At 44.8% G+C, this 24,472-nt stretch overlaps 1 long non-coding RNA gene across 1 annotated transcript; it reads left to right on the top strand.

Annotated features, from left to right (window-relative positions):
* The first annotated feature begins 4,007 nt into the window (after positions 1-4,007).
* Positions 4,008-24,240, top strand: LOC113981463. Its single transcript, XR_003538425.1, has 3 exons — positions 4,008-4,090; positions 16,391-16,396; positions 24,229-24,240. It is a non-coding gene; the product is annotated as an uncharacterized LOC113981463 (long non-coding RNA).
* The last annotated feature ends 232 nt before the right edge of the window (positions 24,241-24,472 follow it).

Below are 24,472 nucleotides of genomic sequence, written 5' to 3'. Positions count from 1 at the left end.
CCACCCCCCCCCGTGGCGGCCGCCGGAGGCCACCAGCGCCCCCTACCGACCACAACAGCGAACTGCAGGCTCTGTGCCTCAGCGATCCAACAGGGCCCCTGAAGACCACAATTAGGACTGCACTAATAGGACAGAGAAGCATTTACCAGACTTTTCGTTTCTAGGACTACTGTATAGTTTTTTGTGTTCTGTTACTGTTTTTAACTTTTTTTTTTTTGCTAACATACATATATCTTTTAATAAAGGGTTGTTATCTCTTCTGTTTTCCACACTTCCTTGAGTAAAGCCCCGTAATTTTTTAATCCACAATTGCTGAGAGAGAGGAGTTTGTTTTGTCCCATAACTCATCCTCTTTAGCAACCTTCCAGTCTCTTCAAACTGAGACATTTTTGGTGCCCAACGTGGGACCTGGAAAGAGGAAAGGTGGAAAAGAATAACTACCCTTTGTGTGAGTTACGCATGTTTTGAACCCCTTGTGTGATTTGACGTGTGTTTTGAACCTGTAGGCACCATGATGCTAGGGGTTGTTGCTTTCCTCTGGCATGTAACCATGCCAAGATATCTGCCCCACCTGTCAAGGTGTTTTAGTTCAGATACTAGTACTCTCATTGCGATAAGTACTTTTGAGATCATGCATTGGGTTTATGATACGGCAAACTCAGCACCTGTGATTTTCATCCGAAATATGTCCTCAAGGATGCGCTACTGTTCTAGCCTAAGCTGTTTCCTCTGGGGTTTTAAGGATAATAGCACCCATTCCTACGGAGAAACACAGGGGAATGTGTTTGCCTAATCCTTTATTCAGTTTCCCTTTGGATACAATACAACGGCCTTTGGCATGTTTAAACCCTCTTTAGATGTCAGAGATGTTTTACTTGTTGGGCTTTCCATCCTAGTTTGTGCCAACACAATATACCTAATATACGCAGCCAAGGCCAAGAATTACCGAGAGGGCGCCCAGACGCCTGCCCCAGGGATAGAAAACCTCGAGTGGCATGGATTATGGGAAGATATGGGTAAATTCTTAGAAAGTTGTTCAGTTCCCACAATGTGGAAGCTCACCCTTGAACAACTCTTGAACCCTACAAAAATAATGAAAGCCGTGAGGGAGAGAGGTCGTGATGGATCCATGGAGAGGCAGTTGGCAGCTGCATGTGGGGCTTTGGCCATTGCTTACCAGAAGTTGCTCGGTATGGTGCAGCATTTTCCAGGAAAAGGAAAAGATGAAACCAAAATGCCTAATACCAAGGTGACTCGGGATAAGGCCAAATCAGAGGGGCAGACCAAACCAACGGAGGTTGCCCCTATCCAAAAGAAGAAATATAAAGCCAAATCAGTTCGCCCAGTTGACGATGATGGGGAGGCAGGACCCTCACAGGCGGCTGCTCCAGAGCCAGAAATCATCACTGAGTCTTTATCGTATAACAACCTCCGGAGCTTACGGACAGACGTTGCCCGTCATCCGAATGAGCCCGTTCTGGCCTGGATGATCCGAGTTTGGGACTCCACAGGTGATGCCATAACCCTTGATGGCGGTGAAGCGAGGTTCTTGAGGTCTATTGCCCAGGATGTGGGTATTGAGGAGGCATTTGTGAGGGAATCTAAGCCCCTGTCCCTCTGGGCACGGCTTTTGGATGGTGTGAGGGAGAGGTTCATCTACAGAGATTCCTTGCAGGCCGATCATTATACCACGAGGTGGAAGACCATAGAGGAAGGGATCCTATGTCTGAGGGAAATGGCACTGCTAGAAGTGTTGTTCGGAGGGGATGGGCAACCCACCAATGATCCTGACAAGGTTAAGTGTACACCCCAGATGTGGTGGAGCTTCACACGTATGAGGCTGTCCACACATAAAGGTTACCTGACATCATTGCAGGCTGGGGAGAAGCGGGAGCCAGTGATGTCTATAATAAATAAACTTCAATTGTGCGACAGTATGATCGAAGGACCACTACAGGCCCTCATCTCCACTGTAGAGACAATGATGAAGGAGTTCAAGGAATTAACTACAAGGTTGAAAGAGAGGATTGAGGGAAACAATTCCCATGTGGCCCCAGTGAGAACCAGACGACCCCCAGCTAAAGAGAGCGGACAGACCTCATGAACTGAGTTGTGGTACTTCCTAACTGACCATGAAGAAGACATGAGACGATGGGACAGGAAACCTACCCGTACTCTAGCAGCCTGAGTACAAGAGTTAAAAGAGAAAGAAAAAGGGAAGTCTGTGAAAGTGAGTGCCATGCCAGTATCCTGTGGGCAGGGATCTGACCCTCTAGAGGGTACCTCCTGTTGGCATTCACAAGAGGAAGATGGTGACTGGCAGGATGAAGACCAGTGTTAGAGGGGCCCTGCCTCTAGCCACGTAGAGGCATGGGACAGCCGTGTCTATTGGACTGTGTGGATCAGATGGCCTGGCACGTCAGACCCACAAAAATACCAGGCTTTGGTTGATACTGGCGCTCAGTGTACGTTAATGCCCTCAGGACATGTGGGACCAGAGACTATTTCCATTTCTGGGGTGACTGGAGGGTCCCAAGAGTTGACCATGGTGGAAGCTGAGGTGAGCTTGACCCGGAAAGACTGGCAGAAACACCCCATTGCGACTGGTCCAGATGCCCCATGTATCCTGGGCATTGACTATCTCAAGAACGGGTACTTCAGGGACCCCAAGGGACATAGATGGGCTTCTGGAATAGCTGCTGTGGAGGTAGAGGCGGCTAAACAGTTGAACTCGTTACCTGGTCTCTCTGAGAGCCCTTCTGCCGTGGGGTTGTTGAAAGTTGAGGAACAGCAAGTGCCAATCGCCACTACAATAGTGCATCGCCGGCAGTACTGGACGAACCAAGACTCTTGTGATCCCCATCCATAAGATGATCCGTGAGCTGGAGAGCCAAGGGGTGATCAGCAAGACCCACTCACCCTTCAACAGTCCCATCTGGCCCGTGCGTAAGTCTAATGGAGAATGAAGATTGACTGTGGACTATCGTGGCCTGAATGAAGCTACCCCACCACTGTGAGCTGCTGTTCCAGACATGTTGGAGCTCCAGTATGAGCTGGAGTCCAAGGCAGCGAAGTGGTATGCCACTATTGACATCGCGAACGCATTCTTCTCCATTCCCTTAGCAGCAGAGTGTAGGCCACAGTTCGCTTTCACCTGGAGGGGCGTGCAGTACACCTGGAACCGACTGCCCCAGGGGTGGAAACACAGTCCCACCATCTGCCACGGACTGATCCAGGTCACACTAGAGAAGGGTGAAGCTCCAGAACACCTGCAGTACATTGATGACATCATCATATGGGTGGACACAGCAGAGGAGGTTTCTAAGAAAGGAAAGAAAATCATCCAAATCCTCCTGGGAGCCGGGTTTACCATAAAGAAGAGTAAGGTCAAGGGACCTGCCCGAGAGATCCAGTTCCTGGGGGTGAAATGGCAAGATGGACGTAGTCAGATCCCGACAGAAGTTATCGATAAGATCACAGCAGTGGCCCCACCGACCAACAAGAAGGAAACGCAAGCTTTTCTGGGTGCCATAGGTTTCTGGAGGATGCATATCCCAGAGTACAGTCAAATCGTAAACCCTCTCTATCTGGTAACCCACAAGAAGAATGATTTCCAGTGGGGTCCTGAACAGCAACAAGCATTCGAACAGATTAAACAAGAGATTGCACATGCTGAAGCCCTTGGGCCCGTCAGGACGGGAACAGATGTGAAAAATGTACTCTATTCTGCAGCTGGGAATAAAGGTCTCTCCCGGAGCCTCTGGCAAAAGGTGCCTGGCGAGACCCAAGGCCGCCCACTTGGGTTCTGGAGCCGAAGCTACAGAGGATCTGAAGCCAACTACACCCCAACAGAGAAGGAGATCCTAGCAGCTTATGAAGGAGTACAAGCTGCCTCAGAGGTGATTGGCACAGAAGAACAGCTCCTCCTGGCACCTCGACTACCAGTGCTAAACTGGATGTTTAAGGGAAAGGCGCCCTCTACACATCATGCCACCAATGCTACATGGAGTAAGTGGATCGCTCTGCTCACGAAGCGCACCCGTATTGGAAATCTGAATCGCCCTGGGATCCTAGAAGTCATCACAAACTGGTCGGAAGGTGAGAGTTTTGGTCTAGCAGATGAAGAAGAAGAGCAGGTGGTACGGGCTCAGGAAACCCCAGATTTCGATAAGCTACCAAAAGAAGAAAGACGCTACGCCCTCTTCACTGACGGTTCCTGTCACCTTGTAGGAACAAAATGTAAATGGAAAGCAACTGTATGGAGCCCCACACGACAAGTTGCAGAAGCTACTGAAGGGGAAGGAGAATCGAGTCAATTCGCAGAGCTCAAAGCTGTCCAGTTGGCATTGGACATTGCTGAACGAGAGAAGTGTCCAAAGCTCTACATCTACGCTGACTTGTGGATAGTAGCTAATGCTCTGTGGGGATGGTTGGACAGATGGAAGAAGGCCAATTGGAAATGTAGAGGGAAAACCCATCTGGGCCGCTGATACGTGCCAAGACATTGCTACGCGGGCAGAGAAGTTGGTTGTGAGAGTTCGCCACATAGACGCCCATGTGCGCAAAGGCCGAGTCAATGAGGAACATCGCAACAATGAACAGGCAGACCGAGCTGCACAAGTCAAGGTGTCACAGGTGGACCTGGACTGGCAGCACAAAGGAGAGTTGTTCCTAGCACGGTGGGCCCATGACGCCTCAGGCCATCAGGGCAGAGATGCCACCCATAGATGGGCACGAGACCGAGGGGTGGACTTAACCAAGGACATTATTTCCCAGATTATCCATGACTGTGAGACCCGCACTGTCATTAAACAGACTAAGAGACTGAAGCCCCTATGGTATGGTGGACGTTGGAGTAAGTATAGATATGGGGAGGCCTGGCAGGTTGATTACATCACACTGCCACGAACCCACCAAGGTAAGCGCTATGTGCTCACCATGGTGGAAACCACCACTGGATGGCTGGAGACGCATCCGGTGCCCCACGCCACTGCCCGAAATACCATCCTGGGCCTTGAAAAACAAGTCCTGTGGCGACATGGCACCCCCGAGCGCATCGAGTCAGATAATGGGACTCATTTCAAGAACAGCTTAGTTGCCACCTGGGCGGAGGAGCATGGCATCAAGTGGGTGTACCATATCCCATACCATGCAGCAACTGCAGGGAAAGTTGAACGGCATAATGGACTGTTGAAAACTACCCTGAAGGTGTTGGGTGGGGGGACATGCAAGCACTGGGATCAGCATCTAGCAAAGGCTACATGGTGAGTCAACACCAGAGGCTCCATCAACCAAGCCGGCCCTGCCCAATCAGAGTCCCTCCACACCGTGGATGGAGACAAGGTCCCAGTGATTCACATGAGGGGTATGTTAGGGAAAAAGGTTTGGATTAACCCCGCCTCGAGCAAAAGCAAACCCATTCGTGGGATTGTTTTTGCCCAAGGACCTGGTTGCACCTGGTGGGTGATGCAGGAAGATGGAGAAACCCGGTGTATACCCCAAGGGGACCTTATTTTCGGGTGAACTGGCTGTAACTGTATAGTTGCATCTGTATGTAACTCTGTATCTGTATTTGTATATACCTATTAGTAGATGTGTACATAGTTAGAATAATGCATGTACGTATGAAGTTTAAAAACTTAATCTGATAAAGTGTGGAAGCATGGGAAAGAAAAATTAGGGGTGGGTAATGTTATAGGTTTAAATCTGAGAGAGGAATTTTTCTCTCCCTGCTTCCCTGTAAGAGAAACAGAGTTCAAACTGAGTGAGTGGGGGGAAGGGGAGTAAATTAGCTTTACAGAAGGCGTGGCCAGCAAAAGCCGAATTCCTGGTTAATGGTCCATCAGAGACTGGGGGGTTGCTGGCTGCCCTCACACAGGACAGTTCAGTTTTTGCTGGGTGCTCTCTCTCTCACTGGAACAGAGACAGGGTCTGTGTGCGGGTTCTTTTAGAGAAAAAGCCTGGAAGCCAGGCTTTCTGGCTTCTCGTCCTGGTGAAGCCGGATCACTGCTCTCGACTGGTTTTTTTTGCACAGCCTCGTGACTCCAGGCGGACCTTGCTGTGTTTTCATCGGAGAGTCTCTGTGCTTGCTGGGAGAAAAGGAGGAGCTTTTGGGACGCTATCAACTGAGAACCACAGTGAGTCCTGTTGGGGGTGAACTGTTCTCCTCACCCCTTCCTTCCATTGGGGGTAGGGTCCCCCATCTTGTTTTCAGCTCCTCCCGCGACCCGAGAGCAACCCCCCAGACCCCTCTCCCCGCGTGGTGACTGCCAGAGCCCAACAGCGCCCCCTGCCGACCACGACAGGGAACTGCAGGCCCTGCACCTTCAGCGACCCATCAGCGCCCCCTGCAGGCAACGACAGAGTACTGCAGGCCCTACACCTCCAGTGATCCAACAGTGCCCCCTGCAGGCCAAGATTAGGACTGCACTAAAGGACAGAGAAGTATTCGCTCAGATCTTTTTTTTTTTCTAGGATTACTGTCACGGGTTTTTTTGTGTTCTGTTACTGTTTTTGCTAACTGTCCTGGTTAGAACGGCTGGGACCAATTCATCCCTGGATGGGTGTAACCCAAAACTGTGTATTCTATAGCCTCCATGCCATTTCCCAAAAACTGCTGTCAGTAGAGGCCTGCAAGGTGGGAAGATGTTCCTGTACCCTTTTATGGAATTCCCCGCTCTGATATCCTTATATGGAATTCCCCGCTCTGATAAGAGGGACTGAGCATCCACATGCCCTTTTATGGAATTCCCTACTCTGAGGGAGGGACTGAGCACTCCCGCCTGAACTGGAGAGTATATAACTGGGAGTTTCAGAGCCTTGGGGCTCTCTCTCGTGGGACCCAGAGGAAGACAGCAGACCACCGCTGCTCCCAACCAGGCTGAGACCACCACCCTCAACTGGACTGCAATCACCACTTCTGACCAGACTGCAGCAGCTCTCCCACCAGCAGGTTTATCCCCTCTCCCTTTGCTTTGGACTCGGGGGGTGGGCCAAGGTACACCACTTTTGTTCATACCCCAGGGTGCTGGGTTTGTACATTTGGGTTTTGTGGGTTAAAACCAATTGTCTGTCTGTATAATTGTACTTATTGCATTATTTTAATAAATTGTTATTCTGACTTATAAATCTCTCTTTTGAATTGAGTTCATTTTGCCTTGCTGGTTAACTTTTAAACCAGCAAGCTAACATACATATATCTTTTAATAAAGGGTTGTTATCTCTTCTGTTGTTTTTCCACATTTCCTTGATTAAAGCCCCGTAATTTTGAATTTACAATTGCTGAGAGAGAGGAGTTTGTTTTGTCCCATAACTCATCCTCTTTAGCAACCTTCCAGTCTCTTCAAACTGAGACATTTTTGGTGCCCAACGTGGCACCTGGAAAGAGGAAAGGTGGAAAAGAATAACTACCCTTTGTGTGAGTTACGCATGTTTTGAACCCCTTATGTGATTGACACGTGTTTTGAACCTGTAGGCACCATGATGTTAGGGGTTGTTGCTTTCCTCTGGCATATAACCGCGCCAAGATACCTGTCACACCTGTCAATGTGTTTCAGTTCAGATACTAGTACTCTCATTGCAATAAGTACCTTTGAGTTTGTGCATTGGGTTTATGATACGGCAAACTCAGCACCTGTGATTTTCATCCGAAATATGTCCTCAAGAATGCACTACTGTTCTAACCTGAGCTGTTTCCTCTGGGGTTTTAAGGATAATAGCACCCATTCCTATGGAGAAACACAGGGGAATGTATTTGCCCAATCCTTTATTCAGTTTCCCTTTGGGTACAATACAACGGCCTCTGGTGTGTTTAAATCCTCTTTAGATGTCAGATACATTTTACTTGTTGGGCTTTCCATCCTAGTTTGTGCCATTATAACATACCTAATATACGAAGCCAAGGCCAAGAATTACCGAGAAGTCATCCAGACCCATAGGATTGGACACTCCTGCTCACCTATTCCAGCCTGGAGACTGGGTCTATGTTAAGCGATGGGACAGTGAACTCCTGCATGCTAAGTGGAGAGGACTGTTTCAAGTTCTGCTAATCACCCTCACCGTAGTCAAAGTTACTGTCAAAGGACAACTCAGAGTTAAGATAGTTTTTGCTTCTGGAACAACTGGAAAAACAGAGACTGATACAGATGAAGATGATGTAGTTTAAATTGTTTTTTCTGTGTTTATTACCTGTACAATCGGTAACCATGACTCAGGTTTGGAACTGAAATTTGCACATGGGTCTAGTCCAAAATGTATCCAATATTCTTCATAAAAATAACTGTTGGATTTATACTCAAATGCCAACAATTGATGAGGATAACAACTGGCCTTTAATTGGCGTCTTAATGAATGAGACAAACATTAGTAAGGACCCTGAATTCCAGGATCACTCAAATATTTTAGCATCTGGAAGTTGGACACAGGTCACTTAGGCCTACATACCTATAGCCCTAAACAGCTTAATTCCTGATCAAGAAAGTTATGCAGTTCCCTGCGTGATTGTTAATGTCACAGGAAAGATCATTCTCCCTCCATATTGTCATAAAACTGAATCTAAAATAAGGCTAGCACCAGAAATTAGGATTGGCACAGATACCCTGGAGAATTATTCCCCCATAGGATTCAGGATGGTATTGGATAAATAAAAATGAAACCTGGAAATTTTTGCCCCTTGATAAAGACCAGGCCTGTGCTCTTTGGGCTATAATCCCAAACACAATGATATTTGATCAAATTAAAGAACAAAGTGGGTGGATAAGAACTTATGTAAGAAGGATAAAAAGGTCCAACAATCCCCTTGTTGAATGTCCCACGACTTTTCACAGTATAATTAGGGGTCTTATTCCTTCTTTAGGAGTAATTGAATTAGAAAAAGCAATTGTTAACATTTCAGCCATTATTGAACATATTGAAAAGCAGACTTCAGATGCAATCATGAAGTCCAATGGTTTGTCTCATGTAGTTCTGCAAAACAGAATGGCTCTCGATTTTTTATTAGCCTCGCAAGGAGGCCTGCATACAGTCATTAACACCAGTTGTTGTTCTTATATAGATCAGCATGGAAGAATTACTAAAGATTTGGCTGAAATTTGGAAACAAACTCAAATTCTACATCAGGTAACTCTCAAAGTTGTCTCATTGGGCTTTGGGGATATCTTCCATAAAATTACTTCATGGTTATGAAACTGGACCTGGATAAAACAACTGTTTATATTAGTTATATTCATAATTAGTGTCTGCATAATAACTCACTGTATAAATTGATTCTGTAGGTATTGGACATCTTTATGATATGTTAAATATAAGTGGTAGAGACAAGATAGAATTTTTATCAAGTCTGTAAGAGGGGAGATGATGCCCAAAGATTTTTAGCTTTTTGTAGATTTTAATATAGCTGTATAATTTTCTTTCATTTTAGACAGTAACTAAGACCCTTTCTCATGGTTTGTGCTACATTCCTGAATTTCTATTTAACAGTCTTTTTAAGGAAAGAGATTTTAGCAAGGACATCCTGTTTGGGACATGCACCTGGACAGGAATAATAAGATACATTGTAGTCAAAACAAGATAGAGGGCCCAGAACCCTTGGAAAGGCTGCAACGGGGCAGTTCTGAGGGTGGTACCAGGGACAAAAATGGTTTTCGGGTTGGATGTACCCACTAGATATGGTAAATAGTTAGAGTTATAAAAGTGTAAGAATTCTGTGTCTGTGTATGCATGCCTACGTACTCCATGCACCTGAAAGCTTTCATTAAAAAACTGCTCTCTACCTTATCTATACTATTATTGTTTGGAGAGTTTTTTCTTCCATTTTAGGCATCAACTTCAGATTAAAGCAAATACTTCCTGAGCTAAACAGCTTGAGTGGGAGCTAGGAGCTATGACAGACTCACATCCTCCATGGATCAGGTGTGGATGGGATGCATGCAGCATACCCCAACCCATGGGTGATGCCAGCCACCCCTGGGAACCTCCATCACCTCCGAGCTCAGCATCTGCAGCCCCTGCTGCTGCTCAACCCTGGCCTCACTGGAGGCACAGCTCAATGCAAGGTAGGACCCTAAATGATTTTCCAGCTGATTTGTTCAGAAAATAAATCTATTGTCCATGTTATGTGCCACACAAATATTGTCGCTTTCTGGGAGGAGCTGTTTATCTATATTTGTCTAGGATTGCTTTTGAACTGGACATTGAACCCATTTCCATGCAAAGACTAACACTTGGTGGTGGAGAAAACCAAGGGAAAATGCTTGGAGTGAGCTGGTTTAGAAAAAAAAATAAAAAGAAGAAAAAAATCCCTGTGGTCTGCAAATGCTACAGTCAAGGGAAGGTGTTCTGTAATCTGGGAACAGTCCTATATATAGCAATATGCCTGAGTGCCTCTGGGGTGCTGAAGCACTTCTAAATCTCATGTATTAGATGGAGGCAGAATACAGCACTCTCCCTGTTCATATGGAGGTGGTTGTTTCTAGTGGTTCTTGTGCATCTCCCTGGGCTCCAGGCTACCTCTTTAAGAGAAGAAATCCTTTCCACTTTTGTTCTGTCCTCTTTGGCTCTTTCCTCTTTTCTTAAATAGCCAGGACTTGGTTTTGTTTTGTTTGGTTGTTGGTTTTTTTTAGAAAATTATAGAAGATGTCTCAACATGAATGTGCTCAAAAGCAAAATACTTGAGATTATTTTTTTTTTACATACAAAAGAAAACAAACTGATTTTTGAGCTTAACTTAAACTTCTTTTTGGTTTTTTTGGTGGTTTTTTTTTGTTGTTGTTGTTTTGGGTTTATTTATTTTTTCCCCCACTGGTGAAAAATATCCCAAACCTCCTAAGCAAGACTTCATTAACTGTGTGCAGGTCTGTAGTTCTGATTTCTCCCTGGAACGGCAGTCCCTGGATTTCTTGGCAACCTCCGTCACTGGTGTGCTCTATGTCCTTGGTCAAGTCATCAAATCCCTCACTAAAGATTTCTTTCTCCACACATGCATGTGCAGCACCTTGAACTAGTTTTGGTAGCGACCTGAAAGTGTCACTACTACACAATCCTGTACCTTCCATGTCCTGTTCTTTAGCAGCAGGATGGTTGCACTGCAGTTACAATGAACAAGCAAAAAATTGCAATAGGTATCACAAAATGCAGTTTTAACACTTAAAAGACACGAATATATTGATCCATTTATGTTGATATTTATTCCGTAGCATCTGCATTACTTTGACATATAAGCCCTTATCTAACTTCCATTAAAATCAGTGACAAACTCCCGTTGACTCAAACGGTGCAGGATAGAGCCCTAAATCCTTAATGTAGTCATGTGCATGTCTCTGTTTTTTCTAGATAATGTAACCACTGCAATGGAAAAATACATCTATTATGTGCACTTTACTCAAATATCTATAAATGTGACAGTAATCACCCTTTCATATTATATGCTGTGTATCAACAAGTTATTTCTACTTAGTGATAAAGAAAAAGTTCTTAAAAAGTTCTTTTCCAAAAATGCAAATGTACCTCTGTATAGGCCAAAATTACCAGCTAAGATTGTCAATAAATATTAATTCTTTGTAACATATACTAAGACTGTCTTCACTAGGAATTTCACTCTGAAAAATTCAATCTTTACGCAGTCACTGCATGCAAATTTTCCCAGGTGCCTATACATTCCCTCGTTAATAAATAGTACCTATTGCGTAAAAATAAGGCTGGGACTTACACTGAGTACTGTTACCGGGGATACTAAATCCTTTTCAACCTCACTGCAGCCTGATCCTGCAGTTAGAATCAGGTTATGGACAGTTTTGCTCACCATAATCAGCAGTTGCTCCTGAAGCACCTTCCCCACTGCTGCCCCCCAGCACTATTCATACCCAGCAGCCGTGAGGAGGTCTTCTGGACTGCCATGGCTTCCAGGTTTGGTGGGGAAAGGATGTTCCACCAGTGTCTGAATGTCCCTTCTGGCTATCCTCACAGGGCCAAATCCTCAGCAGGTGAAAAATTGAGAGCTTCACCCATGTATCTGCTGAGGATTTTACCATCTTGAAGGAAAGAAATGTAGGAAAACACTTTCCTCAGCCATATTTGCAGCCTTTCTCACACACTGCCAGCTCCCCCTTATTCCCTGCCCACGTCTGCAACTCCTGATTCCTTAAAAGCAGGGGCAGAAGACTGCAGAGGTGTCCAATGTGTGAAGAGACGTGGGATAAGCAGACTCTCCCAGGTCAAGACTCCTGTCTGAGTGGTCAAGACCCAAGGACATTCCTCCCTCCTGCCGTTTCTCAGATTGGTGTAAAGAGCTGGAATGACAAGAAGGGACCTGGTGGGAGACATCCCAGGATGGTTGTCACATTTTCTGGGTTAATTAGTCAAGACTAAAACCCCCTGGCTGCTACTGAGCCCCTTCTCACCCCTGGCTCTTACCCAGACACCTGAAGTGGCAGGGTCAGTGGGATGGCTGCCAACCACATTGCTGAATAACGTGTCAGCATCAACTCACACTTCCCCCATCTGCCAGTATCCATCTGTTGTCTCTCATCCCCTGCTTGGCGTCCCAGCACCTTGAGGCTGGAGGTGTCTCTTTGTCCCCCATCTGTGCAGCACCCAGCACAGGGGGGGTCCTGGCCCCAGCGGAGGTGACACAGGGGACAGCTCTAGCCCAGAGCCAAGGCAACCCCAAGATGAAACCATAGCACACGCAGTAGGAGGGTGCATTTAATGCAGAGAGGAGGCTGAAATTCCCTGTCTCTATTTGCTTTCTTCACACCATCATGTGGATTTTCTTTCACCCTAAGAGGAGATGCAGGCTCATCCTGGATATTGGGGTGCACTCCAAAAGCTGATTTACTGCACCCTATGAGAAAGAAACAGCCCCAGAGAAGTGGAACCAGTTCACCCAGAAGTGGTGTCTTTAGGTCTGTTCTTCAGTAGGATTTGGAAGATGGGAATTAACATGTGTTAATCCTGCAGCCTTGTTGAAGAAACTTCTAAATAGCTTATATGTATTAAACACAGCCTTTGCTGTCTGAGTCTGTTACTGCCTTTCAGTTAACACCTCTAGAGAAGGTCCTAACCAGACACCAAGACAGAAAACAAAATAAAACTTTAGACAGCCTGATCTTAAGCAGGGGTTGTAAGGTGATAGATAAGGCCACACAAAAGAAGAAAAAAAACTCCTCCTGATGGCTTCCTGGAAAACCCCAGCATGTGGGGAGACATTCCCAGAAACTGATGAAAGGATTAAAAAGGAAGAATGGAGTGGCATGGAGATAACACTAACACGTCTTTTTTTGAGAACTCGGGAAGTGGACCCTTGGGCCTATTTCATCTGCCTATCACCCCAAAAATTAGTTTATTGACTATAGCCACTCAAACTGCCTAACAGAAAAAAGGTATAAAAAGAGATTGGACCCAAGCAAAAATCGGCAAGAAATTCCATCAACTCTGCAGAGGTAACCGACAGACTACCTTTTTCTCCCTCCACCTTCTTGGGACGCCTTGGGGTGAGCGATCGCTTTATACAGATATACTAATTTTACTTTTGCTCCATAGTACTTTGAAATTTTTACTTATTACTTCATTGTAAGTTGCTTTTACTTTAGCATATGTGCCTATGCTTGGCTTTATTATTACATAGTTTAAGTGTGTTTTTGAAGTTAGACCCTATTCCAGACACAACTGATGCCCCAGAGCTTTTCTTTTAGGCAACACAACGAACCCCATAAATTGTCACAAATTTATATTAATAAACGTGTTATTTCATGAACTGTTAGAGTGAGTCCGGGGGGGGTCCTCCACAGGCCAGGGCTGCCCCAAAAGTGGCCGCGCGGGCAGTAAGCCCTGCAGCGTTTAACATCCTGCTTTGCAGATGCTACTGAGCTCTTTGGGCTGGAAGTCAGCTTAAAGAAGACTGAAGTTCTCCATCGACCTGCACCTCAGGAAGTCCCCCATCATCCCCACATCACCATCGGCCAATCAGAACTCAAATCAGTCCAACAGTTTAATTACCTAGGCAGCCTCATCTCCTCGGATGGTAAGATTGACGGGGAGATAGATAACAGGTTAGCGAAGGCATATAGTGCTTTTGGAAAGCTTCATAAAAGAGTCTGGCGAAATAAACACTTGAAGAAAAGTACCAAGATCAGTGTTTACAGAGCCATAGTGCTGTCTACTCTTTTATATGGCTCCGAATCATGGGTCATTGTGGTGGTTTGGGCTAGGCCTTCCTTGGTGACCAGTTTGTAACCAAGGAAGGGTCCAGATTTACCCAGTATTCCCTACGATTTTTACGTAAGCCAGACTATAAGAAGAGAGGAGCAGAGGCCTTCGCTCTCTTTCCTTCCGGCGGCTTGGAGGTGCAGGTTCCCTGCTGTTGAGTCTGCCGTGTTGGGGAGCGAGGCCTGGCTAGGCCTTGCTGACCTTGGGAGACAGAGGTTGCCGGTGATCATTCCGGAGCGACTCTCGGTTGTCCCAGGAGAGTAGTGAGATATCTTCTTTGCTAACTCTTTTGTTCTTTAGTTACTAGATCTCGGGCTACTGATTGGGATATATATATATATATATATATTTTTTTTTATTTTAGTTTTGTTCCTTTTCCCCTTCCTCTTTCCCTTTCCCTTGTGAAATTGTATATAAGTGTAAATATATTTATATATATCAGTTTGGTTGTCCTCTCTCTCGTTTTCGGGTTTTTCTTAGTTTTTTTCTCCCTCTTCTCCCTGAGGTTTCTTTTTGTTGGGGGGGGGGGGGACTTCTGGTGGTAAGGTTTGGAGACTTGGCAGGGAGCCAGCTTCAAACCATATCACCTTATTTGGTGTTTCTGCCCGGTTTCGAACCGGGGACCTTTTTACCAGTCATCTACCGCCACCACCTGTGTCTTCTAGAACACTTCCATCAACGCTGCCTCCACACAATCCTAAACATCCACTGGTCAGATTATGTGACCAACACATCAGTTCTTGAACAGGCAGCAATCACAAGTATTGAGGCCATGCTGCTGAGAACACAGCTGCGTTGGGCAGGGCATGTCTCTAGGATGAAGGACCACCGCCTCCCTAAGATCCTGCTTTGCGGTGAACTTGCCACTGGCTGCCGCAAGAGAGGAGCCCCAAAGAAAAGATACAAGGACTCCCTGAAGCAACAACTCAGCCTAGGGCATATTGATCACCATAACTGGTCTACTCTGGCCTCCAATCGGGAGGCCTGGAGACAAACCATTTATAACGCTGCTGATGCTTTTGAGAAAGCACACAGGATCACCCTTGAGGAGAAAAGACAATGCAGAAAGAATGGAGCCTTGCAGAATATACCACCTAAGGAGTCTTTCTGCTGTGTCTTTTGCAACCGGACATGCCTTTCTCGTATTGGCCTTTTTAGCCACCAACGTGCTTGCAACAAACGTGGGCAGAGCCCTTCCCAAATCTTTGTTCGCGAAGCCTAACCATGATGATGATGAGAGTCCACTTTTAGGTGCTGACAGTTTCGTCAAAGGTGAAATAACTCATAGGAGAAATCTGCTGAGGGGTTTTTCTACCGCTATTAAGTGCAGTCCTTATATAAATAGGTATCAAATGTCCTGTCCGTCTCAGCGAATCTGTTAAGCAAAGGGTCCCATTAGGTGAGACGCTAACAGACTGTTCTGGACATTAAAAGGCTTTGATCTCCTGGGGGGGGACACTGATAGACAAAAAACAAATTAATACAGGTTGGACAGAAAATTCTTCTTTTCTGCCCCTTTTCACATGACAGGGGTGTTTGGAGAGATAGAGTTGGGGCACAGATTGCATCTCAAGTGACCCTGATGCTCTTTTAACTAGCAGGTTTCCTGTCGTCCTGGCAGGTAAATGCATAGAAAACCATAGCTGCAGTATAGTGACTCATGGTCCTCTAGAAAACTCTCACTGCATGCTCCAAATCCTCACTTCAACCCTGCAGTATCAGAGAATCCAGCAGACTTGTAGGAGATGACTGAACTTAAATCAACATCTTCAACATAATTTTTTGGGTAGGCTTTAAACTTGTTCCATGAATTGAAGGAGCTGTATGAGCATAAGTGCTCCCTCACCTCATCCCCCTATATAACTGCATCTAAACTAGTTATCCACCAGAGCTGTGATCAGTTAGGAGCATATAACATACATATTCAGCTTTTGAAATGTCTTCTGGCCCTAGTGACTTTGCAATGGCTTTCACAAGGTTTGGATCTGGTCCCTCCTGTTCTTCTTTAGTCACTTCCCTGATTAGGTGAATGTTAGTGTCTGGGAAAGGAGATGAAAAAGGTCCCTATCTGTCCTGATTCTGAAAGACTCAGGCCTGATCCTTCCCTGCCAGTCATCGTGACTAACACTGCCCTGCCAGCCCATCCCAGGCAATAAGGGATTACTTACAAGGAGTAAAGGTAGGACAGGAGGATGTCAGACAGCCTATGATGGACTGAAATATCAGTAATGTCTTAAACATTGTCAAAATCATAGAAAGACTTTTTGTCAAACTGCTGTGACCACTGAAGCCCACCCCCCCCCCCCCCAGTGCCTCCTGACTGGAATTTGGACTGTGACTGGGAACTTGAGATAAGACTATTGTTTAATCATCTCAGGTTTGAGAAGTAAACAAGGCCCAGGGAGTGGTGGAGGAGAAGGGTTTTGGGGCTGTGATGGTGAAATCTCTCCACACCAAACCAAAGGAGTAACCCCCTTCCCTCTGGGAAGGCCACGTACACATGGGACATTCACCTGAGAGGCAAGCGAGAAGGGGTCATAAACCATCAAAGACCCCCAAAGTACCCCCCTCAACTCATTCCTGAGACCTTCTACTGCCAAAGGACTGCAGGTGATCCAAGTGAGGCAACAAATCCGGAGCCTGTCGCAAAGCTTTCCCTGCCCCCTGCTGGGGAGTTGCCTGGGCATCTCCTGAACGTATATTAATCCATTGGATTCTATGTTTTGCACGAGCCTCACCACCAAGAAGACCAGAAGAACCAGACCCATGGGACTCTGCCGGGTTACATGGAGTGGTGATACATTTTCTATTTTAATCTCTCTCTGTCTCTTTCTTCCCCCCCCCTTTTCCTATTTTTTTCTATCTCTGTTTGACTCACATTTACCATTAAATAAAACCCATGCTATTGACTTTGGCATCTGGTCTCATTTGCACTTTAATTCGGGCAGAGGCATTTCTAATAATTTTAATAACTGAATCATAACACAGCCTGTCCTGGAAAGATTTATAAATGCACCATAACCGACTTCACAGGTTTAGTGCCTTGGAGAATAATTGAAAGGGATGTTCTATATTGATCTTTTCAAAAAGTTCAGTTTGTCTAATCCATCCCCTCCCTAGAACTGTGTGAAAAATGTTTGAACTTGTAGTGCTGGGGTTGGATTCTGCTCTCTGTCACCTGGGTGTAAACCTGGGGAGGCAACTCTGAAGGTCGTGTGTCATGGGTTTACTTGTTCTAAAAAAACAAACGGGAATTTTTCTTTCCCCTGCTGCATGTGGGAGAGGGATGTTGAATGGAGAGGACAGTTTTCTGCCTTGGGTGATTACCTACACAAAGGAGCTGGCTGGCAGAACTACATTCCAGCCTGATAGCCCTCTCTGGGGCTGGGTAGGGGGTGGGGAGTTTTTCTCCCCTCCTCTCCTTGGAAAGCGGCACTTCACTTTCTGCCTTAATGGAGACAAGGTGTGTGTATGTGTTGGAAAAGCTTTGAGGCCGTTTTGCTCTTGACCTGGTCATCTGGCTGCTCTCCGGCCTCAGCTTGCCTGCACGCTTCCCTGTCACCAACCTGAATCTGCTCAGATTTCATTGTAGAGTTTGTGCTCACCGACGAACAAGGGGGGAATCCTGACTACAGCCAGCTGCAGACAGCACAAGTTTAGTGGGAAAGAAACGGTCCTTCTTTCCCCTTTTTTCCCCTTCCCCTCCTCAGTGGTGGGGGGGAAAAAATCTCCGTTTTTTGGCTTCTCCTGCAATCCGGGGCTCCCAACAGCGCCCCCTGCTGGCCATCACCGAGCACTGCAGGCTCTGCACCTCTAGTGATCCAACAGCGCTCCTGCCAACTGTGATTAGAGTCGCGCTAGAGGACAGAGAAGCATCAAACTGTTTCCTTTTTGAAGGGGACTTTTGGGTACAGGATTGTTGTTTAGTTGTTTTTGTGTTCTGTTGCTGGTTTTGCCAATATACATATATCCTTTAATCAAGGATTGTTATTTCTTCCTTTTTCCATACTTCCTCAATTGGAGCATCCTAATTTCGGATTTACAATTGCTGAGAGAGAGGAGTTTGGTCTACCTCATAACTCATCCTCCTTAGCAAAACACTCCAGTCTCCTTAAACTGAGACATCATGGCAGTTTCCATGGTGTAAGGGAGAGCAGAAAGCAACCCTAGGCGTAGACTGGGTACTGGTGTCTGTAGCTGGGCTTGGTTTGAGGAAAATCATTTTTGTCACTGCAGGTTTCCAGTGATTTGATGAGATGGGCCTTATGTATCCATGTTGTGATGTGAATGCCAGGCATTTATTATATGAAATATGGAGGGGAAAGATGATTTTGTGATTAAGAAATCAGACTGGGACTTGTATAATCTGTGTTTTATTCCAAACCCAACCCTAGATTGCTGCTCTGCTCTTGGATAAGTTATTTATGCTCAGATCCATAAAGCTATTTAGGTATTCAGCACCTATTGATTTCAATGAAAGTTGGGCTCCAAGTGCCTTTAAAGAGCTGAGTCAATCTCAGTGCAACTTAGGGTTAGGAACCAAGTCTAATAGATCATGATCTGGTACTTCTTTTCTCCTACTGGATGTGTGCTTGTTTGTGTCCATTCGGAATATGGTACCTCTGTATGTGCCTGTACAGCATGCAGCACAGTGGGGTCTTGATCTCAGTTGCTGCTGGAAAAATGTAATACAAATGTGATCACAATTAAAAAAAAAAGCATCAAGAGCTAAACTGCAAGAAAATAATCTAAGGACCTTAATATTAGTCTATATTTTAATGTTCTCTTGTGCTTTAAAAATTGTTAGCAAACACCATGTCTTTTGGTATGCATTGATCTCCTGTGGCCTTTTCAATTATTCAGCCCTTCTAATTACCCTTCCTCAAAACATCTCATTTATTTTACAAGTGTGAATTAGGCTTTGCAACATACCCTTTCAGATGTGGGGTTATTATAGTCCCAACGTAGTCTGTCTCATGGAAAGAAAACATTTAAATCATCATCAGATCTTAACATAGTTTGGGCATGTGCCCTGGCTGCTTTTAATACTAGCTCCTTTTCAGTTTCTGTCAAAGCATCTAGCATCAAATTGATATCTTCCCAGTCTGGATCCAAAGCCTTAATATATGCTTTAAACTTCTTTGCTACCCCAACCGGGTCATCTCTATAATTACGAGCAATATTCTTCCAATTTTCTAGATCTCCCATAGAGGAATTAACTTTAAGCCTTATAGGCCCTTGTGGTCCTGCAGCTTCTCTTAAAGGGGCTTGTATAATTTGTCTGGCTCCTGCATGTGGTGAAACAGATTTTGCCCTCATCTTGCTGCATGTTTGCCTGCTATGGGGAGATAAGGATGGGGAAAGAGATGTTTTTCTTCTTCCCCTTTCTCCGTCCCTCTCTTGCTATCCTGAGGATGAGGACAATTTATTGTCCTCATCTTTTACCAGCCCTGAGGGGGGGACAGAAGCCCCCTCTTCTGCTATTTCGTTTGGCATTTCTCCAAAGGGACTTACATAATCATCAATTCCACTTTCTGGTTCACTATTCTTATATTTCAAACACCTCTGTCCTATAGAACATGCTGAACAACATCGTTTAAGCTTCCCTATTCCTTCTTTTAGATTCTCTCGTTCTAAAGTTAGAACAAACAGATCTTGCAGGACCAAATTAATGCCACACTCTCTCTGCCATTCCGGGTGTTCCCACAAAGAAAAGAACATATCGGCATAAATTACTTCATCCCATTTTCCTTCCCTTCACAAAAACAACATTAACTGTAGTAAGATACTATAGTCTAACGATCCATGCTTTGGCCACTTTGCGCTTTCCCCTAGTTTATACGGGGGCCACCATTTGGTACAGTACTTCGTTAGGGTTTTCTTGCTAGTGTTCCCACCCTGGGGTCCCCATATTTCTTTCCAGTGTGTTAAAATACATCCTAAAGGGCTTTTGTCAACCTCTTGTTTTCCCTTCTGGTTTCCCATTTTTAGCTTTCGCTTTGTCTGCCTCTGGTCGTGCCCTTTGCAAGATAACAGAGACACAAATTCAAGCACCCACTCGCTCTGTGGTTACTTGCATGTTTCAGTCACACTTCTAGTACACACCACACAGCACCAGTTTCAGTTGTCTACGGGCTCAATTAGTCCTTAAAGCAGGAAGGCTTTGAACCAGTTCTGTCAGCTGTTTTAGTACTTCCTGTTCTGTTGTCTTGCAGGAATCTTCAACCTGACATTGAGAACAAAATAAAAGTTCCTTTCTAGGGTGTTTCATTGCCCTAAAATATCCACACTCCCTACAAACTATATCCACTAACACAGGGTAGCAATCCCCACAATCTGGATACTAACAAAAAGGAGAACTACCTCTATTCCTTTTGTCTTGTTTCATATACAGATCTCGTTATGCCCTCTGGCACTGTATAAGAACAGTATCTAAATTCAACCATTCTAATGCTAAAGTTCCATCCGTGCAATTTATAACTCTTTGCCAACGTGCTCTCCAACCTTGTAAGACCGCTCCACAAATACATGTGCTTTCGTCTTCTAAATCCCCCAGTGTCAATCCTGTCCCTAATTTCAGGTTAACATGCTGAAATTGCCAACAAGTAACGCAGATTACGAGTATATGAGGTGAACAATTCTTACAAACTAAGCACAGATAAGGGTTAGCACTTTCGTTTGCTGTTAACAGAGAGGCTGACAGGCCTGGAGTTTGTGGCATTTACAAGCGGTCAGCAAACTTCCGGGCCTAATTCCTGCAAACAGTAAGTGTTAGAGTCAGTTTCCTGCCCAATTAGTTCTGTAAACCATGAAACCACAATCTCCCATAAACACATGAAGGTAGTCTTTTTGCTGTGATTGGAAGTAAAACAGTAACAAATATAAACAAATATAATTCCCAATATTTGCTTACTTAACACACAACAGTAATTTTATGACATAAAAGACAATACTCACAAACAAAAGCAAACAATATAATCAACACACACAAGGGATCCCCACAGATGGTTTAAAACAAACCCAAAGATAATATATTACCAGACTTACCATGATCGCAATTCCGAGTCCAAGTCCAAGTCCAAAATCCAGCCACAAAGGTAAACCCAAAAACATCCATCCCTTTCTTCCAAATCCTCTTAGCCCGAGGAATTTGGTGAAACTTTGGTGAGACGCTAACTCACAGTCAAAGTCTATACAACTTTCCAGTGGGACTCGAACACAATTAGAAAGATGCATCTCTTGCTAGCTGCTAGAAAGCCAGAGCCCTAGAAAACCAGCGTACAACCTATGGTTTTGTCATGGTTTGAGCCCTCTAAAAATCCAGTTTCCAATTTCCAAACCTCCCCCCAATTTACCTCAACACCGAAGAGAAATTTCAGACAGGCACAACTCAGTATGGGGGAAGGGGATTATATTTACAGGGGAAAGGATGCTTTCCTGGGGGATAACCCCTTCGAGCTGGTATGTTCCAGATGTGTTTGTATTTGGCCAAATATTGTTTATTTTGAGGGAAACAAGGTATCCAAGTTTCCTTTTGGTTGTTCTTTTGTTTATGGTCTTGGTTTCGTTCCCTTAAGTTTATGATCACCGTATGAACTGGGGTTTGAGGCATGCTATTGTATTATGTATTCTTGGAGAGTGGCAGTTGTCATAGTATTCTGTTTGGTTTATGTTGCTTTGATAATTTTGTGTTGTCTTGTTTTGTGTTGGAAACAAAATCAAACTTCTGAAGTTTCTGTTCGTTCTGAACCAGCCATAGAAACATCTTGTTAAGGTTTTTTTATGGGGAAGGGGTCTGAGAAATTGACTGTGAATACACTACACAGCCTAAGACCTAGAATTAGAATTTGTCCATTCTGTAATTGTTCATTATACGTGCGTGCTTTATGTAATAATTGTTTGAAATATATTCTTGGACCACAGTCTTCCCAAGAAATAAGATTAGATTGGACTTTGAATTTATATTGTATTAGATGTGGAGCTAATCAGAGTTTGGAGGAAACTCGGTGTGCTAGGTTTTATTGTGCCAGAACTCATAGACGTGTATCTCTTGAGACATTCAGATTCGTCATAAAGCGTGCATTTTTAGAAATATATATTTTTTGAAGCACTTAGGTTTGTTGTAGAGTGTGCATTTTATGGTCAACAGCGGCATCTTGTGGATTTGTGTGGATATACAGGCTTATTGCCAGAGCCAGGTATATTTGTGGTCTAAGGGTGACATCTTGTGGATTTTTGTATTAGTACAGGTTGGTTGTAAAATCAGTGGATTTAGGAGGTTTCGATCGAGAAGTAGTATTTGGATTTGAAGGGTAGATATTATTTGACAATATAATAGTTGTGTTTGTTAGGATATCACAAATTTAATCATTTATCTTCATAATGGGGGTCAAAATGAGTAAAGAAATAAATGCCAAAACTCCCGTGGGGTGTAGATTAAAACATTGGAAAGATTTGGGAGGGATCCCCGGAGGAAACAAGTGAAAAAAGACCTTTTTAAAATATTGTCAAAGCTGGTGGTCACTCTATATATTAGATGATGGCGAGAAATGGCCTCCTCAAGGGAGTATTAATTACAATACAATTTTACAGTTTATGTTGTTCCTCTGCAGGGAGCAGAAGTGGGATGAAGTAATGTATGCAGATATGGTTTTCACTTTAAGAAATAAGCCAGAATGGTAGAAAAGTTGTGGAATTAATGTAGCCCCCCAGGATCCCCTTGTGTTGGCATTGGAAAAGAGTCAGAAAAATAGTAAGCCGAGAAAGCATTGCTGTGATGCATGTAGTATAGGTCTGTGGTGGTTTGAAAAAGGCTTTTCCTCAGGAGTTTTTTCAAACAGCTTAGTACACTCATGCGGAAGTTACATACTCACAGAAAGGGAAGAGAAGAGGTTAATTCTGGACTGCGTGGCTAGAAGCAGAGGCAACCATGCCTTAAGCGTGCCAGGTGTGCCCAGGGCCAGGGGGCCCTTGCCCCCGGCTCCTGCCGGCTGGGCCAGGAGCAGCCACCCATGCTGTGGAACTCCCTCTTCCCCCCCTGAAGCCAGTGACTGAAGAGGACCCTGGAGGATCAGGAAAGACCTCCAGGTCGAATTTTCTCCACTTCGCAGAGATGGAGGTGAAAACAGCAGCGGAGTGCTGTCGGCCGGGCAGAGTTTTGCGACTGGTGGACATACAGTATTGGAACGGAGCCAGCATAAATCAAGGAGTAGTGAGAGAGAGAGAGAGAGAGAGGGCTAAACTGAGAGAAAGCCCTGACCTTTGGGAAAGCAGCTGCAACGCCCAAATATGTAAGTGTCGAGGGGAATCTTTCCCCCAAACTTGAGGGGGAAGTCCTTGGGCCCCCTGCAGGTCCTAACCTAGCTAAGACTACAGGAGTAAAAACTCCTCAGGAGTTTTTTTTCAGCCGACCTTGCCGCTTTTCTTCACTGTGGGAAGGAGGGGTGGAATTCCCAAATAGTCTTCCAAGAAGCTCCAACCTCGGGAGCCAGGATTTTTACAAAGTAAAAACAGGAGATAAAGACAAGATAAGAGACACTTAACAGTGCCAAAAGAAATTAATTTAGAAGAACTGTAGCTTGAAAGTGAAAAAAGACTTCTCCTCCTTTTTCTCCTGGACTCTTTTTGGAAGAAAGGAGGGACTTATCTAATGTAATATATTATTTTACTGTATCTGTAGAAGAAATAGTTGTTATATATATATATATATGTATGTAAATAAACCTTGTATTTTCCCCTTCCCCCAGTACTGAGTAGTTGTGTTTTGTCTGAAAACCCTCTCACACTGGGACAAATTGTGGGAGGGGGGCTTGAACTTGGAAATTGGATTTCTGAGTCTCAAACCACCACAAGGTCAAAGGTGTCTTAAGCTGGGAAAGAGAGATAGTGATGAGGAAAGTATCTTAGACCCTCAGGACCTGCAGCTGACACATTTTAGGGGACCAGAGCTGGTTAGGCAAGGACCTAGCAGCCCGCAGGAGTCGGGATTAGATGCAGAAGACTCTGAAAGTATAGCAGAGAGCATAGACGATCCAGGAGTTAGTAGCACATATCGTGGTCAGACTGTGGGACAGAAAACTGAGCAAGACTGGGGGTAGAACAAAAGCTAAAACTGAGACGAGTCACATGGTGGCTCCCCTGCGGCAGGTAATAACACCTACAGGTAATCAGACAAGAGTGAAAGCACCCTTTTCAGCAAGTGACTTGAATAGCTGGAGAAGCTAAATTTTTTAGGGAAAATCCTGAGAAGGTGGCTAAGAGATTTTAATTA

The sequence above is a fragment of the Neopelma chrysocephalum genome, unplaced genomic scaffold, assembly GCF_003984885.1.
Source record: "Neopelma chrysocephalum unplaced genomic scaffold, ASM398488v2 Primary Assembly neopelma1_96561, whole genome shotgun sequence".
NCBI classification, from domain to species: Eukaryota; Metazoa; Chordata; class Aves; order Passeriformes; family Pipridae; genus Neopelma; species Neopelma chrysocephalum.
The sequence above is the reverse complement of the archived record's forward strand: the minus strand, read 5'-3'. Positions and strand labels throughout refer to the sequence as shown.